A 16952-nucleotide genomic window follows, 5' to 3' on the forward strand; every position below is an offset into this window, starting at 1 on the left:
TGGGACTACAGGTGCCTGCCACCATGCCTTGCTAATTTTTGTATTTTTAGTAGAGATGAGGTTTTGCCGGTTTTAGTAGAAACAGGGTTTTGCCATGTTGTCCAGGCTGGTCTTGAACTCCTGACTTCAGATGACCTGTCTGCCTTGGCCTTCAAAAGTGCTGGGATTATAGGCGTGAGCTGCTGTGCCTGACCGTCTATTTAACTTTTTTTTTTTTTTTTTTTTTTTTTGAGACGGAGTCTCACTCTGTCGCCCAGGCTGGAGTGCAGTGGCCGGATCTCAGCTCACTGCAAGCTCCACCTCCTGGGTTCCCGCCATTCTCCTGCCTCAGCCTCCAGAGTAGCTGGGACTACAGGCGCCCGCCACCTCGCCCGGCTAGTTTTTTGTATTTTTTTAGTAGAGACGGGGTTTCACCGTATTAGCCAGGATGGTCTCGATCTCCTGACCTCGTGATCCGCCCATCTCAGCCTCCCAAAGTGCTGGGATTACAAGCTTGAGCCACCGTGCCCGGCCTATTTAACTTTCAAAAAGGAATCCTTCCCTAAAATTTGGGCACATAAAGTGATACTTCTCACTCTATAATATTCAGGCAGCTTTCATTAGCGGGAAGAATCTGGCCCTGAGATAGGTAAATTCATTTTCCTTTCTTTTTTGATAATTTTAATGTATTTTTCTAAATTTGTATTATGTATACACATACAATATTTCTTTTATTATTTTCAAATAGGCAATACAAGTATATAACAAGATATAAAATTCAGAAGGTATGAAAGGGTAAAATGTACATAGTTCTCACTTTTAGCCTTTAGACAGCTAGTTCCCTTCTTCTGGTAAACCCCTGTTAAGGTTTCTTTTAGGGAATTTTAGAGATATTCTATATAAATTTATGTTTATGTTTAATTTTTTTTTACACAAATGGTTGTCTTCATGCTCCCTCACTCCTCAATAATTCAATGTGTATTTCCTATGTTTTTCTCTATAACTGTGGTATATCCATCAAAATCAGGAAATTAACACTGATATATTACTGTCATCTAATTTTTAGATTCTTCATATTTCACTATTTGTTATAATAATTAATGTTCTTGGTAGCAAAAGTATCCAGTGCGGAATTGTGCAATGTATATTCTTGTTTTAGTTCTTTTAAGCATCCTTCAATCTCAAATATGGATTTGAGAAGGATTTTCATGATCTTGATTTTTTTTTTTCCTTGATTTTCATGGTCTTGATTTTCATGATCTTGGCACTTTTTGTTTTTCTTTCTTTTTTTTTCAAAGATAGAGTTTCACTCTGTTGCCCAGGCTGGAGTGCAGTGATACAATCTTGGCTCACTGCAACCTCCGCCTCCCAGGTTCAAGCAATTCTACTGCCTCAGCCTCCCGAGTAGCTGGGACTATAGGTGCCCGCCACCACGTCTGGGTAATTTTTGTATTTTTAGTAGAGATGGGGTTTCACCATGTTGACCAGGCTGGTCTCGAGCTCCTGACCTCAGTTGATCTACCTACCTCGGCCTCCCAAAGTGTTGGAATTACAGGTGTGAGCCACTGCGCCTGGCCTGGAGTTTATTCATTTTAAAAAGGAAATTTTCATCAATATTGTTAAATGAAGCTGGTTTGCAGTTTTCTTGGGTCGTTTTTAAGTTTTGTTACTCATTTTAGGCTTCTTAAGAAAAGATTACTAAGCTTGTTATTATTTTTTTTTCCACGCAATCTGGAACATCTTAAATAACATGTCATACATTTCTGAAAAATTGATCAGAATTCTTTTTTTTTTTTTTTTTTGTTGAGACGGAGTCTCGCTCTGTCGCCCAGGCTGGAGTGCAGTGGCCGGATCTCAGCTCACTGCAAGCTCCGCCTCCCGGGTTTACGCCATTCTCCTGCCTCAGCCTCCGGAGTAGCTGGGACCACAGGCGCCCGCCACCTCGCCCGGCTAGTTTTTTTTTTTTTTTGTATTTTTAGTAGAGACGGGGTTTCACCGTGTTAGCCAGGATGGTCTCGATCTCCTGACCTCGTGATCCGCCCGTTTCGGCCTCCCAAAGTGCTGGGATTACAGGCTTGAGCCACCGCGCCCGGCCCAGAATTCTTTACCTAGTGGAGAGAAGATTTGTTTCTTGTTTAGTGGGCCTTGGTGTGATCTGTTTTCTTTTTTTCTTCTCTTCTCTTTTCTTTTTTTGGCAGCTGGAGAGCCTAGCAAAGAGGTCAGTTATATTTGGGATCTGGGTCCGGGATACAAAACTTGCAGTCAGTTCATTGCACTTATTTGCTGTTTGACCTTAGAAAATTTATTTCCATTTCTGAGCCTTGGTTTCATCATTTCTCAGATGGGAATAGTCACAGCCTGCTAACATCATAGAGAACTTTTAAGAATGAAAATGAAGTAATATATGTTAAAGCGCAGTAAAGAACCAAGCAAATGCAAAATGCAAGACATTTTTAATAAGAAGGTTCTTTTTAATAAGATGTCAGTACTCGAAGAGTTGTCAATGAGGATAGCTCAGTGTTATGCTACTGAAGGCGTTTGTGTAGATGGACAGTGCCTCCTTCTCCAAGAGCAAGCACATGGAGAAGGGGTCAATGGAGACGTTTGTTTTGCTATTTAACAACAAAGAAAAATTATGAATTAGACAAAATGTAGTCTAGATAGAATTTATTTTCGTGAACATTAATAAGGGTTTGGTCATGTATTTATTAAAACCATGTGTTAGGCCGGGCCTGGTGGCTCACGTCTATAATCACAACATTTTGGGAGGCTGAGGTGGGTGGATCACATGAGGTCAGGAGTTTGAGACCAGCCTGGCTGACATGACGAAACCCTGTCTCTACTAATAATACAAAAATTAACCGGGCATGGTGGTACATGCCTGTTATCCCAGCTACTTGGGAGGCTGAGGCAGGAGAATTGCTTGAACCTGGGAGGCGGAGGTTGCAGTGAGCTGAGATCGTGCCATTGCACTGCAGCCTGGGCAACAAGAGTGAAATTCCATCTCAAAAAGAAAAAAAAAAAACACCAAAAAAAAATCCCCATGTGTTGTAAATCAAGGAAAAATGTTGGGTAACAGACTATGACTTTACTTTGTGCTTGTATCATGATTGTATTTAATTTTACTATAAGTTGGTTAAATATTTGAGACTCTGGGGAAATTAAACTTGTCAAACTGTCAACTTACCAGTTTGGATTTATGGTTTCCTATTTCATTTTGTAGATATTGAAAATACATTTAGATGTATTTTCATGTCAAGGAAGCTGTGTATTGGTATCAGGATTGAGGGAATACATGATCAACAAATACTTTTGCAAGTTTCAGTGTCACAGATTGCATATGGCATATGTCAAATTCATTTCTCTCAGGTTTTTTTTTTGACACATAGTTAACAAAAAATGTGCAAATTGCCGTAATTCTCTAAAATAGTATTTCTTGCATTCATTGATAATGAAAAAAAGCAAGGATGGTCAGATTATTTTGTTTGATGTTTTCCAACCTCTCTTTATTTTTTTCAGTATAGATGATATCATACATGGTTTTTGTGATTTTGAATTTTTTTTTTTTTTTGAGACGGAATCTCGTGATCTCGGCTCACCGCAACCTCTGCCTCCCCGGTTCAAGCAATTCTTCTGCCTCAGCCTCCAGAGTAGCTGGGACTACAGGTGTGTGCCACCACTTCCAGCTAATTTTTGTATTTTTAGTAGAGACGGGGTTTCACCATGTTGGCCAGGCTGGTCTCAAACTCCCGTCCTTGTGATCCACCCGCCTCAGCCTCCCAAAGTGCTGGAATTATAGGTGTGAGCCACTGCGCCCGGCCATGAATCTTTTTTTTTTCCTTTTTAAGAGATGAGGTCTCTCCATGTTGCCCAGGCTGGTCTCAAACTCCTGAGCTCAGGTGATCCTCTTGCCTCGGCCTCCCCCTCCCAAAGTGCTAGGATTACAGGCGTGAACCACTGCACCTGGCCTGATTGTGAATATTTAGGAATAATTGGAAAGTTTGCATATTAAATTGTCTTGAATTATGTTTTCTAAGTATTTCAATTTTATTTATTTATTTATTTATTTATTTATTTATTGAGACAGAGTCTCGCTCTGTTGCCCAAGCTGGAGTTCAGTGCCGTAACCTCCGCCTCCCGGGTTCAAGAGATTTCCTGCCTCAACCTTCTGAGTAGCTGGGATTACAGGCATGCGCCATCACAGCCAGCTAATTTTGTGTTTTTACTAGAGACGGGGTTTCTCCATGTTGGTCAGGCCTGGTCTTGAACTCCCGACCTCAGGTGATCCACTCACCTTGGCCTCCCAAAGTGCTGGGATTACAGGCATGAGTCACTGCGCCCAGCCAGTATTTCAATTTGAAGGCTTAGTTTTTATGTTTTAAACTAAGAATGAGTAGTTTATGTGGCCTCCCATGAGTCCTTCTGACTAAAGAGACTGGATAATCTCATAAAAGTCACAATATAGAATTGCTGGAAAGCAATGGTCCAGGCAACAGGTGGGTGCAGAGGCAGTGCAGTCTGCTAGTTGGTGAGGGGCTTGCTGCCCAGGCTAAGTGCTGGAGGGCCTCAGTGGGTGACCTGGGTGGTAGTTGCCAGGAAGCCACAGCAGGCCCAAGGGGTTGTGACCTACCTGGGAGACTCAGGTAGCTTTTGCAGGTGTTGGGAAGCCTCTCCCCATTTCAGCCGCCACGAGGGAGACAGTGCAAGCCCAGCAGGCTTTTAGTGTGAACTCACAATCCTGTGGAATGCAAATTTTGGAAACTGTTGGAATGGCTTTGTTTGGCTGCTTTCTGTCTTTATCAATTCAGTTACTTTATAAAAATAAGGATTTAGAAAGTGAATGAGTTAGGTTTCTAAATTAATATTTGTAGGAGAACAGTCTGTTTTTCTTTTTTCTTTTTTTGATACAGAGTTTTACTCTGTTGCCCAGGCTGGAGTGCAGTGGCGCGATCTCGGCTCACTGTAACATCAACCTCCTGGGTTCAAGCAATTCTGCCTCTGTCTCTCAAGTTGCTGGGGATTACAGGTGCCTGCCACCATGCCTGGCTAATTTTTGTATTTTAGTAGAGACGGGGTTTCACCATGTTGGCTAGACTGGTTTGTCGTTTTTTGAGACAGAGTCTCGCTCTTGTTGCCCAGGCTGGAGTGCAATGGCACGATCTCGGCTCAACACAACCTCCACCTCCCGGGTTCAAGTGATTCTCCTGCCTCATCCTCCCAAGTAGCTGGGATTACAGGCATGTGCCACCACGCCTGGTTAATTTTGTATTTTTAGTAGAGATGGGGTTTCTCCATGTTGGTCAGGCTGGTCTTGAACTCCCGACCTCAAGTGATCCGCCCGTCTCGGCCTCTCAAAGTGTTGGGATTACAGGCGTGAGCCACTGTTCCCAGCTGGCCAGGTTGGTCTTGAACTTCTGAGCTTAGGTGTTCCACCCACCTCGGCCTCCCAGAGTGCTGGGATTATAGGCATGAGCCATTTTGCCCAGCCAGAACAGTCTCTTTATCTATTCAAGCAGAAATATTTGTTGGCATTGATTACGTAGATATTTGGTCCTATCTGGACCCAAATTTTAGCGTCGTTTTGTAATTTTTCTAGAAATGAGAATTAATTTAGTTTTTTTAAGCACAAATTTACTGACAACTGTTCAGAATTTTTCTTTTTTTAACTTTTCATAAGGATCACATCTCATGTCAGATACAGTGTTAGGTTTGCAAGTTTTAAAAAGTGATTTTAACAATCTTTGTAACTTTTTTTTTTTTTTTTTTTTGAGACAGAGACTCGCCCAGACTGGAGTGCAGTGGCACAATCTCGGCTCACTGCAAGCTCCGCCTCCCGGGTTCACGCCATTCTCCTGCCTCAGCCTCCCGGGTAGCTGGGACTACAGGTGCTCCCCACCATGCCCGACTAATTTTTTTTTTTTTTTTTTTTTGAGGCGGAGTCTCGCTCTGTCGCCTGGACTGGAGTGCAGTGGCCGGATCTCAGCTCACTGCAAGCTCCGCCTCCCGGGTTCACGCCATTCTCCTGCCTCAGCCTCCCGAGTAGCTGGGTCTACAGGAGCCCGCCACCTCGCTCGGCTAGTTTTTGTATTTTTAGTAGAGACGGGGTTTCACTGTGTTAGCCAGGATGGTCTTGATCTCCTGACCTTGTGATCCGCCCGTCTCGGCCTCCCAAAGTGCTGGGATTACAGGCTTGAGCCACCGCGCCCGGCCTGACTAATTTTTTGTATTTTTAGCAGAGACGGGGTTTCACCGTGTTAGCCAGGATGGGCTCGATCTCCTGAGCTCGTGATCCACCTGCCTTGGCCTCCCAAAGTGCTGGGATTACAGGCATGAGCCACCGTGCCCGGCCACAGATTTCTTTTTTTTTTTTTTTTTGAGGCGGAGTCTCGCTCTGTCGCCCGGGCTGGAGTGCAGTGGCCAGATCTCAGCTCACTGCAAGCTCCGCCTCCCGGGTTTACGCCATTCTCCTGCCTCAGCCTCCCGAGTAGCTGGGATTACAGGCGCCCGCCACCTCGCCCGCCTAGTTTTTGTATTTTTTTAGTAGAGACGAGGTTTCACCGTGTCAGCCAGGATGGTCTCGATCTCCTGACCTCGTGATCCGCCCGTCTCGGCCTCCCAAAGTGCTGGGATTACAGGCTTGAGCCACCGCGCCCGGCCGAGATTTCTTATTTAGGATTATTGTTTGTAAATTTTCTTGTCTCCTCCCCCACTACCATTAATGGCATATTTATGTCGAGATTTGCTACCATATCAAAAGATATTGGTAGGGTGCATAATGTACAAATAATTTTCTTTTTTTTTTTTTTTGAGACAGAGTCTCACTCTGTCGCCCAGGCTGGAGTGCAGTGGCACGATCTCGGCTCACTGCAAGCTCTGCCTCCCAGATTCTCGCCATTCTCCTGCCTCAGCCTCCCGAGTAGCTGGGACTACAGGCACCCGCCACCATGCCCGGCTAATTTTTTTTTTTTTTGTATTTTTAGTAGAGACCGGGTTTCTACTGCATCTGTTAGCCAGGATGATCTCGATCTCATGACCTCGTGATCCGCCTGCCTCGGCCTCCCAAAGTGCTGGGATTACAGGCGTGAGCCACCGCACCTGGCACAAATTATTTTCTTTCAATTTTTTTCTTTTTATTTTTTGAGATGGAGTTTCATTCTTTACCTATGCTGGAGTGAAGTGGCGCCATCTCAGCTCACTACAACCTCTGCCCCCTGGGTTCAAGCAGTTCTCCTGCCTCAGCCTCCTGAGTAGCTGGGATTCCAGGTGCGTGCCACCCCCCCATGCCTGGCTAAATTTTGTATTTTTAGTAGAGAAAGATTTCACCATGTTGGCCAGGCTGGTCCCAAACTCTTGGCTGCAGGTGATCCACCCACCTCGGCCTCCCAAAGTACTAGGATTACACGTGTAAGCCACAGTTCCTGGCTTTTCTTTTTCTTTTTCTTTTGACAAGGTCTCACTCTGTCACTCAGGCTAGAGTGGAGTGTTGAGATCATGGCACACTGCAGCCTCAACCTCCCAGACTCCAGTGATCCTCCTGCCTCAGCCTCCTGAGTAACTGGGATTACAGGTGCACACTACCACGGCTGGCTAATTTTTTAATTTTTTTGGAGAGACAGAGTGTCCCTATATTGTCCAGCCTCATCTCGAACTCCTTAGCTTAAGCGATCCTCCTGCCTCAGCCTCCCATTGTGCTGGAATTACAGGCTGTGCCCAGCCACAGTGTGCAAATGCTACCATAAATTACCATTTTTAAAAAAACAGAAGCAGATACTTTAGACAAATTACTGTTTATTTAATGCTAGTGTCGTCGTCGATATTATAGTTTATGATTATTTAAAAGTTAAAGGTATTTTACCAAATGAGCTACACTTGATTGTCCATTTAATCTGTTAGTTTTATCTGTATAGGTATTCATAGGCCAGGCGTGGTGGCTCATGCCTGTAATCCCAGCACTTTGGGAGGCTGAGATGGGTGGATCACTTAGGCCAGGAGTTCGAGACCAGCCTGGTCAACATGGTGAAATCTTGTTTCGACTAAAACAAAAATTAGCTGGGTGTCGTAGCGCATGCTTATAATCCCAGCTACTCAGTTTGCTGAGACAGGAGAATTGTTTGAACCTGGAAGACAGAGGTTGCAGTGAGCCAAGACTGCACCATCGCACTCCAGCCTGGGTGACAGAGTGAGACTCTGTCTCAAAAAAAAAAAGAAAATGTATAGGTATTCGTAGATGTGTTACTGGTTGTGTAATAGAGTAAGATTGGGGGAAGAGACGTAGGCAAGTTATTTCCTTTTTAAGGGCTTGGATACAAATGCATAACCAAACCCTAGGCATTTGTTTTATTTATTTTTATTATTTATTTGTTTATTTTTGAGACGGAGTCTCGCTCTGGTGCCCAGGCTGGAGTGCAGTGGCGCAATCTTGGCTCACTGCAAACTCTGCCTCCTGAGTTCAAGCAATTCTCCTGTCTCGCCTCCTGAGTAGCTGGGACTATAGGCGCATGCCACTACATCTGGTTAATTTTTGTACTTTGAGTAGAGACGGGGTTTCACCATATTGGTCAGGCTGGTTTTGAACTCCTGACCTCAAGTGATCCACCTGTCTCCGCTTCCCAAAGTGCTGGGATTACAGGTGTGAGCCACCGTGCCTGGCCACTCTAGACATTTACATTAAAGTAATGTAACAAAATACAATGAAAAAACAGTTTACAGTCCTCTGTTGGGGTTCACAGTCCTTCACTGGGCATGCAGGTTTGTCTTCCTTTAGGTAATAAACAAACATAAGGAATTGTCAAATTAAAAAGCTTAGAGTAACTGCTTGACATACAGAAGGATTTCTTTTTTTTTTTTTTTTTTTTTTTTTTGAGACGGAGTCTCGCTCTGTCGCCCAGGCTGGAGTGCAGTGGCCGGATCTCAGCTCACTGCAAGCTCCGCCTCCCGGGTTTATGCCATTCTCCTGCCTCAGCCTCCCGAGTAGCTGGGACTACAGGCGCCCGTCACCTCGCCCGGCTAGATTTTTTTTTGTATTTTTTAGTAGAGACGGAGTTTCACCGTGTTAGCCAGGATGGTCTTGATCTCCTGACCTCGTGATCCGCCCGTCTCGGCCTCCCAAAGTGCTGGGATTACAGGCTTGAGCCACCGCGCCCGGCCTAGGATTTCTTAAAGAATAGTTTTAGGATGGGCGCAGTGGCTCATGCCTGTAATCCCAGCACTTTGGGAGGCTGAGGTGGGCGGATCGCTTGAGCCCAGAAGTTTGAGACCAGGCTGGGCAACATGGCGAGACCCCGTCTCTACTAAAAATACAAAAATTAGCCAGGTGTGGTGGCACACACCTGTAATCCCAGCTACTTGGGAGACTGAGGCAGGAGAATCACTTGAACCTGGGAGGGGGAGATTGCAGTGAGCTGAGACTGTGCTACTGCACTCAAGCCTGGGTGACAGAGTGAAACTGTTTTAAAAAAAAAATAGTTTTAGCATAGAATTAAAACATTTTCTTGCCGATATTTATAGAAATATGTTACCTATGTTGATTGTTTCATCTTTAAAAAAGTTTTATATGAAGTTGGAGCATACAAAAGACATAATATAGTTCTATGAATTCACCCAGATAACACTGTGTGTTTCTCTTCTACCTCATCCACCTTCTCTCCTTGGCAATTGTGTCCTGATTTTTGTGTTCCATATGCCCTTGCTTTACAAAAATGGATTTGTTTTTTATGCATTTATCCTTAAAGAGTAGATTAAATTGGCCGGGCACGGTGGCTCAAGCCTGTAATCCCAGCACTTTGGGAGGCCGAGATGGCAGTTGCTTGTGGTGACTTTCCTGTGTTTAACAGCATATCTGGCTTCTACCCATTAGATGCAACTTGCACTCTTCCTTTTGTGACAAAAATGTCTCCAGGCATTGCGAATGTCCCCAAGGATACAAAATCACCCCTGGTTGAGAACCATTGTTACTTTTGATACATGAACAATTAAAAATTATTTTTGTGTGTTCCCTATATCCCAAAGAAGGATAACACACCTTTCTCTTTTTTCTTTTTAGAGATGGGAGGCCTCACTCTGTCTCCTGGACTAGAGTGTAGTGTGCGATCACAACTCACTGAGGCCTTGAGCTCCTGGGCTCAGGGTAGTCTCCCGCCTTAGCCTTTTGGGTAATTGGAACTACAGGAATTACAGGTGCATGCCACCATGCCCAGCTCAACCCATCTTTCTTTGCTTTTTTGAAATAGAGTCTCGCGCTGTCACCAGTCTGGAGTGCAGTGGCACGATCTTGGCTCATTGCAACCTCTGCCTGTTGGGTTCAAGCAATTCCTGCCTCAGTGAAGGGGTGGCCTGCCCCTCCACACTTGTGGGTGTTTCTCGTTAGGTGGAACGAGAGACTTGAGAAAAGAAATAAGACACAGAAACAAAGTATAGAGAAAGAAAAGCGGGGCCCAGGGGACCGGCGCTTAGCTGACAGAGGACCCAGGCCGGCATCGGTCTCTGAGTTCCCTTAGTATTTATTGATAATTATCATTACCATAAAAAAGATAAGGGAGTGGCTGGACAATAGGATCATTGTAGGGAGGAAATCAGCGGTAAGACATATGAACAAAAATCCCTGTAACATGAATAAGTTTAAAGGAAAATGCTGTACCTTGATATACATATGCAAACATCTCCATAAACCTTTTAGCAGCATTGCTCCCGCAAGTCCCACCTTATTCCTAAAGGCGGTTTTCTCCTTGCTCAGTAAACAAAGCACACAATGGGGTTTTACACCGAGATGTTCCATTGCCCAGGGACATTTAACCAGCAAGCTGCCTTCAGGTACTTGTTTAGCAAAGACACATCCTGCACAGCCCAATATCCATTAAGCCTCGAGTCACCACAGCACATGTCTCTTGCAAGGACAAGGTTGGGGGTAGAGTCACAGATTAACAGCATCTCAAATACAGAACCAAATGGAGTCTCTTATGTCTACTTCTTTCTATATAGACACAGTAACAGGCTGATCTCTCTTTCTTTTCCCCACACCTCAGCTTCCCCAGTAGCCAGGACTGCAGGTGCATGCCACCACGCCCAGCTAATTTTTTGTATTTTTAGTAGAGACGGGGTTTTCACCATGTTGGCCAGGATGGTCTTAATCTCTTGACCTCCCAACGTGCTATGATTACAGGCGTGAGCCACCGTGCCTGGCCTCAACACATCTTTCTTTGGCTCAAGTCCCATTTCTCTTCAAGGCCCGTCTCAAACCCACTTTTTTTTTTTTTAAGATGGAGTTTCGCTCTTGTTGGCCCAGACTGGAATGCAGTGGCGCTATCTTAGCCCACTGTCACTGCAGCCTCTGCCTCCTGGGTTTAAACGATTCTCGTGTCTCTGCCTCCCGAGTAGCCGGGATTACAGGCGCATGCCACCACGCCTGGGTAATTTTTGTGTTTTTAGTAGAGATAGGGTTTCACCATCTTGGCCAGGCTAGTCTCAAACTCCTGACCTCATGATCCACCCGCCTCGGCTTCCCAAAGTGCTGGGATTACAGGCGTGAGCCCCCACGCCTGGCCTCAAACCCACTTTTTAAAGCCTTCTACTGGGCCCATTTTTAGTCTTATCTTTTCCCCAGGAATTCCTATAGCGCTTAGGTTTACCCTGAAGTTTTTATTGTCTTGTCTGGATTCCTCACCCTTCTGTATTTTCACCCCCTACCCCCAAGTAAGGAAACAATGGATTTCCACTTCCTAACAAAGAGGGAGGAATCTGTAGTCAATTGTCTAATCTGTATTGCTGTTGTTGATTTCCTTTGGACTTTGGTCAATTTAGGCAGCTATCTGGGAAGAATACTTTTTTTTTTGAGACGGAGTCTCGCTGTCTTCCAGGCTGGAGTGCAGTGATCTCGGCTCACTGCAAGCTCCGCCTTCCGGGTTCATGGCATTCTGCTGCCTCAGCCTCCCGAGTAGGTGGGACTACAGGCGCCCACTGGCACTCCCGGCTAATTTTTTGTATTTTTAGTAGAGATGGGGTTTCACTGTGTTAGCCAGGATGGTCTCGATCTCCTGATCTTGTGATCCACCCGCCTCAGCCTCCCAAAGTGCTGGGATTACGGGCGTGAGCCACCGCGCCTGGCCGAATTCTTTTTATTAATATTATACTTTTGGTGTTTTCATCTACAGCAGGGTGGAAGCAGGCCTTAAGCACCCAAAGCTCTCCACAGCTTTCTGCCACTTAAGTTTTTAGCAAAACCTCAGTAACTCCTAGGCTTTCTCTTTTCGAAGCTAATTTTGAGTAAGTTTGTTAACCTCTTGATGTTCATGTTAAGTACTTAAATGTTAGCTGCCCTAGCTGTTAGTCATGCAAAGGTTCTTCTTTCCGCTTCAGCTGGGCACATCTCCGGGGGCTAATGGGAGGACTTTTAGAATGACAATGTGGTCTGCGTCATTTTATCTTTTCTGTAGTGAGTGTAGCTCTTTCAGTAGTGAATGCCTGTGTTTTACATTTTTAAGACTGTTCCCTTTACCTAAGACAAGAAAGTTGTTACCTCTGTTCTCATTGCCCCCAGGTCCTTGCATTTAAATTTTTTTTTTTTTTTTTTTGAGACTCTGTCTTGCTCTGTCGCCCAGGCTGGAGTGCAGTGGCGTGATCTTGGTTTACCGCAACCTCCACCTGCCTCCACCATGTTTGTCTAATCAAATGTAACATTCTTAACAAGTCATCCTCCATATTTAAAATGGTTTGTAATTGCAAACTAAAATGGTTTCCAGTTGCAAACCGTAAAAACTTGAAATTCTTAAGTTTGACAGTCAAGATAACTAGTCCCATCATTCCATCATTTTTCTTCAAAACAAACAGCTTTTCAGGCCTCCCCCGCTCCCCGTAAAGACAGAATCTCAGTCTATTTCCCAGACTGGAGTGCAGTGGCAAAATCATAGCTCACTGCAGCCTTGAACTCTTGGGCTCAGGAAATCCTCCTGCCTCAGCCTCCTGAGTGGCTGGGACTGCAGGCATGCCACCATGCTTGGCTAATTTTTTCTTTTTTCTTTTTTTTTTTGAGATGCAGTCATACTCTGTTGCCAAGGTAGGAGTGCAGTGGTACGATCTCGGCTTACTGCAACCTCTGCCTCCTAGGTTCAGGCAAATCTCCTGCCCCAACCTCCCGAGTAGCTAGGATTACAGACACCTGCCACCACCCCTGGCTAATTTTTGTCTTTTTAGTAGAGACAGGGTTTCACCATGTTGGCCAGGCTGGTCTCGAACTCCTGATCTTAGGTGATCCTCCCGCTTGGGCCTCCCAAAGTCCTGGGATTATGGGCATGAGCCACCTCACCCATCCTGGTTTTCAGGCCTTTGTAGCTAAATAATTTATTCACTCAAGTGACAACTCTCTGCTTCCACAGCTTAAATACAAAGATTTATCAGATTTTTCCAAGGCCCGGTGCAGTGGCTCATGCCTGTAATCCCAGCGCTTTGGGAAGCTGAGTCAGGAGGATCACCTAAGGTCAGGAGTTTGAGACCAGCCTGGCCAACATGTTGAAACCTCACCTCTACTAAAAATACAAAAATTAGCTGGGCGTGGTGGCACATGCCTATAATCCCACTTACTTGGGAGGCTGAAGCAGGAGAATCTCTTGAATCCAGGAGGCGGAGGTTACAGTGAGCCGGGATCATGCCATTGCACTCCAGCCTGAGTAACAAGAGTAAGACTCTGTGTCACAGTGTTACATTTGTGAGATTCATCTATCTAGGTGGAGGTTTGGTGTCTTTTTCTTTCTTTCTTTTTTTTTTAATGAGAAGGAGTCCCACATTTGCCCTGATTGGAGTGCAGTGGCCCGGCCAATTTTTTGTATTTTTAATAGAGACAGGATTTCACCATGTTGGCCAAGCTGGTCTTGAACTCCTGACCTCAGGTGATCCACCTGCCTTGGCCTCCCAAAATGCTGGGATTACAGGCCTGAGCTACCTTGCCCAGCCTGATTAAAGTCTTTTGATATGTAAAGACTTAGATTCAAAACTGAGCAGAGTAAGGAGAGAGTGGAAACCTGTAAGGCATTCTTGCTGGAGCAGATCTAGCAGAAATAGCTTGGGTCTGAAGAAATAGTTCTGGCACGATTCCTGACCCCCAGATCATAACTAATTTGGTGTATTCATGAAACAAACAGATGCCACGGCAACTTCATGCTCCCCAGACCTCAGCCAAGGTGCTATGAACTTGGACCCTGATCTTCTATTTGTAGTAGCAGTGGCAGTTCCCTTGACAGCTCCTGCTGCAACAGTGTTCTGGGAGACTTCCCTGGGGATCCAGCTGAGAGCCTGCTCTTGCAACCTTCAACAGTGCTGTAACACTAGTCAATATCAAATCCCTTTCTGCTTAAGTTAACCAGAGCAATGTCTACTATGGGTAATTGAATCATGACTGATGTAATTATCAAATATAAACTGATGACAATGGCAAGTGGGAAACCTGCTGTTTTACAAATACCAGATGTGCATCACATGGTGGTTTATTCACTCCTATTTGCGTTTTGATAATAATCCTTTCTAATAATTGGTTCCTTGGTGTAATCTTTATGAAATTAACCTGAATGGCTCAAAATTCATTTTGTAGCACTGAATGCAATTACTAATTGAGCTATTTAACCAAACTAACCAGCCACCTACAGCTACTTAATCTTACTGGCCTACTATAGTAGAAGCTCTGAATCACCCTTATCTTAACCAAATAAGGGATACCATACATTCTCTCTAAAGAACACCACTGACGCTCACACACTTCGCTAAATAGGCTATGCTTATTATTAATATATCCAAGTACCAGTTGAATACTCAGCAAGTCAACAGTATTTCCAATCTAGTTTATGCCAGCTAAGTATGAGATATATTAAAAATTATGTAAGTAGATTAGCTGTGAATACAACAATGTTATTGTTTCTACCAAATTTAACTTGAATCCTTTGGAAAACACCATTAAAGAAGAGGTAATTTATTTTTAATCTCAAATGAGATGTGGGAATTATAACAGTAAAAAGTTAAGAGATCGGGAATTTGTAAACATCTACAAGGATTCTGGCTCATATAGCTTCTCAAGTATCCTAATTCTGGTACTACTATTAAAAACACCCCCCCCCCCCCACACACACAAACAAAAGAGAAACTGGCCAGGTGCTGTGCCTCACACCTGTAATCCCAGCACTTTGGGAAGCCAAGGCAGGCAGATCGCTTTGAGCTCAAGAGTCCAAGACCAGCCTGGAAACATGGCAAAACCTTGTCTCTCCAAAAAAATATGAAAATTAGCCAGATGTGGTGCTTTCCACCTGTAATCCCAGCTACTTGGGAAGGCTGAGGCGGGAGAATTGCTTGAACCCGGGAGGTAGAGGTTGCAGTGAGCCGAGATTGCGCCATTGCACTCCAGCCTGGACAACAAGAGTGAAACTCTGTCTCAAAAACAAAAAAGACTTTAATCATATTTGGAATGTCAAATGTAATGTAGATTTCAGCTCTCCAGAGTGCAGTCTCTTGAAGGTGCAGATTCTTCAGGCATCGAGCACGTGATTTTCATTATGCCTGTGATGATTCAGTCTTGGCTTTCTCGTCCCTTCGTCTTTTTTGGGGCCTTGCATTCTCTTGACTCTACTTTTCTCTGCTGATCTCTTTCCTTCTCTCATTCTTTGTTTATGTATATAGCAGACAGTGGGTGCCGTAGCCCCTCATGACATTGTATTTGCTCTCTAGTTCTGAGTCCCCTGGGAGTGATTGTGCCAGCTTAGTCAATTGTAGTCTGTAGGAGTGGCTGCCTGAATTTACCCTTGTAGGCTGGGAAGCTTCTTTGGGGCAGGGGCTTTTTCTGAATGGTCTTATTACAAGGGCCAAGGTATAGTTGATTCTCATTATTTGCAGTAGTTACGCTCTATAAAGTCATTATGAACAATGAACTAGTGAATACTGAAATGTTGCTCGTAGTGGAAGTACAAGTTTAGGTTCCTGTCAGCCTCTGGTCAGAACATTTTCATTAATTGATGAATATATAATCTTGTTTTTTTGTGTGTTTTCTTTTTAAAGACACTGTATTTAATATATAATTGTTGATTTGTTAACATTGAACTCATGGCCAACAGCACTGCAACTCATGACTGAACCAATGTTATGAAACATGTATTTTTGTCATAAGCTATATAGCTATAAGCCATAAACCATACTATTCTTGTACTTAGAAACACAAGACAGCGCTTCAGCATTATGCTTGGGGGCCATTTTAAGCAGCTAAATCACCAACAGACAGTGCAAAAGTGCAAAAATCATGACACTAAACAGACCATAGAATGGACACTTGTTTGCATTATGAGAGCTGAAACAAGAAAGCCTTTGTTTGGCCTCCGCTGGGAATGTGTGCATTTAGGCAATTCAAATTTTTCATTGCTCTGTGCATGTCTGTGAATGACCGTACAAGTGGTGATACAAGTACTGATTTTGGGGTTATAATTTTTTTTTTTTTGGAGATGGAGCCTTACTCTTGTGCCCAGGATGGAGTGCAGTGTCGTGCTCTTGGCTCACTTGCAACCTCCGCTTCCTGGGTTCAAGCTATTCTCCTGCCTCAGCTTCCTGAGTAGCTGGGATTAAAGGTGCCTGCCACCATGCCCAGCTAATTTTTGTGCTTTTAGTAGAGACAGGGTTTCATCACATTGGCCAATCTGGTCTCGAACTCCTGACCTCGGGTGATCTGCCCGCCTTGGCCTGCCAAGTGCTGGGATTACAGGTGTGAGCCACCATGCCCGGCCTGGTTATAAATAAATTTTAGTGAGTAGGTAAATTTGTACATATGGAATCTATGAATAATGAAGATTGATGATGCGTGTGTGGAGTGTGGGTGAGGAGAGCATTTAAAAAGAACGTTGTCAGTTGGTGGGTCGTGTTGCCCGAAAAGCTTTGTAAGGGAGTCACCATGTAAGATAAAGTCTGAAAGATGAGTTTTGCCAGATAGGCACCACCGAGGATAGGACAAGCAAATA

General features: G+C 44.3%; 1 protein-coding gene across 7 annotated transcripts in view; it reads left to right on the forward strand.

Annotated features, from left to right (window-relative positions):
- KDM4C (lysine demethylase 4C) overlaps positions 1 to 16952 on the forward strand; it is a 419898-nt gene that overhangs the window by 9656 nt on the left and 393290 nt on the right. Inside the window, exon 1 of one of the 7 annotated variants that reach the window (XM_030919241.1) lies at positions 5840 to 5864. The exons of 5 other annotated variants lie outside the window; for them this stretch is intronic. The gene's annotated coding sequence lies outside the window, so the exon portion shown is untranslated. Of the gene's footprint in view, positions 1 to 5839; positions 5865 to 7189; positions 7243 to 16952 lie in introns of those variants that run through there. One more of the 7 variants, XM_030919240.1, reaches the window with a different exon arrangement.

Source organism: Rhinopithecus roxellana, chromosome 16 (assembly GCF_007565055.1).
Source record: "Rhinopithecus roxellana isolate Shanxi Qingling chromosome 16, ASM756505v1, whole genome shotgun sequence".
Taxonomy (NCBI): Eukaryota; Metazoa; Chordata; class Mammalia; order Primates; family Cercopithecidae; genus Rhinopithecus; species Rhinopithecus roxellana.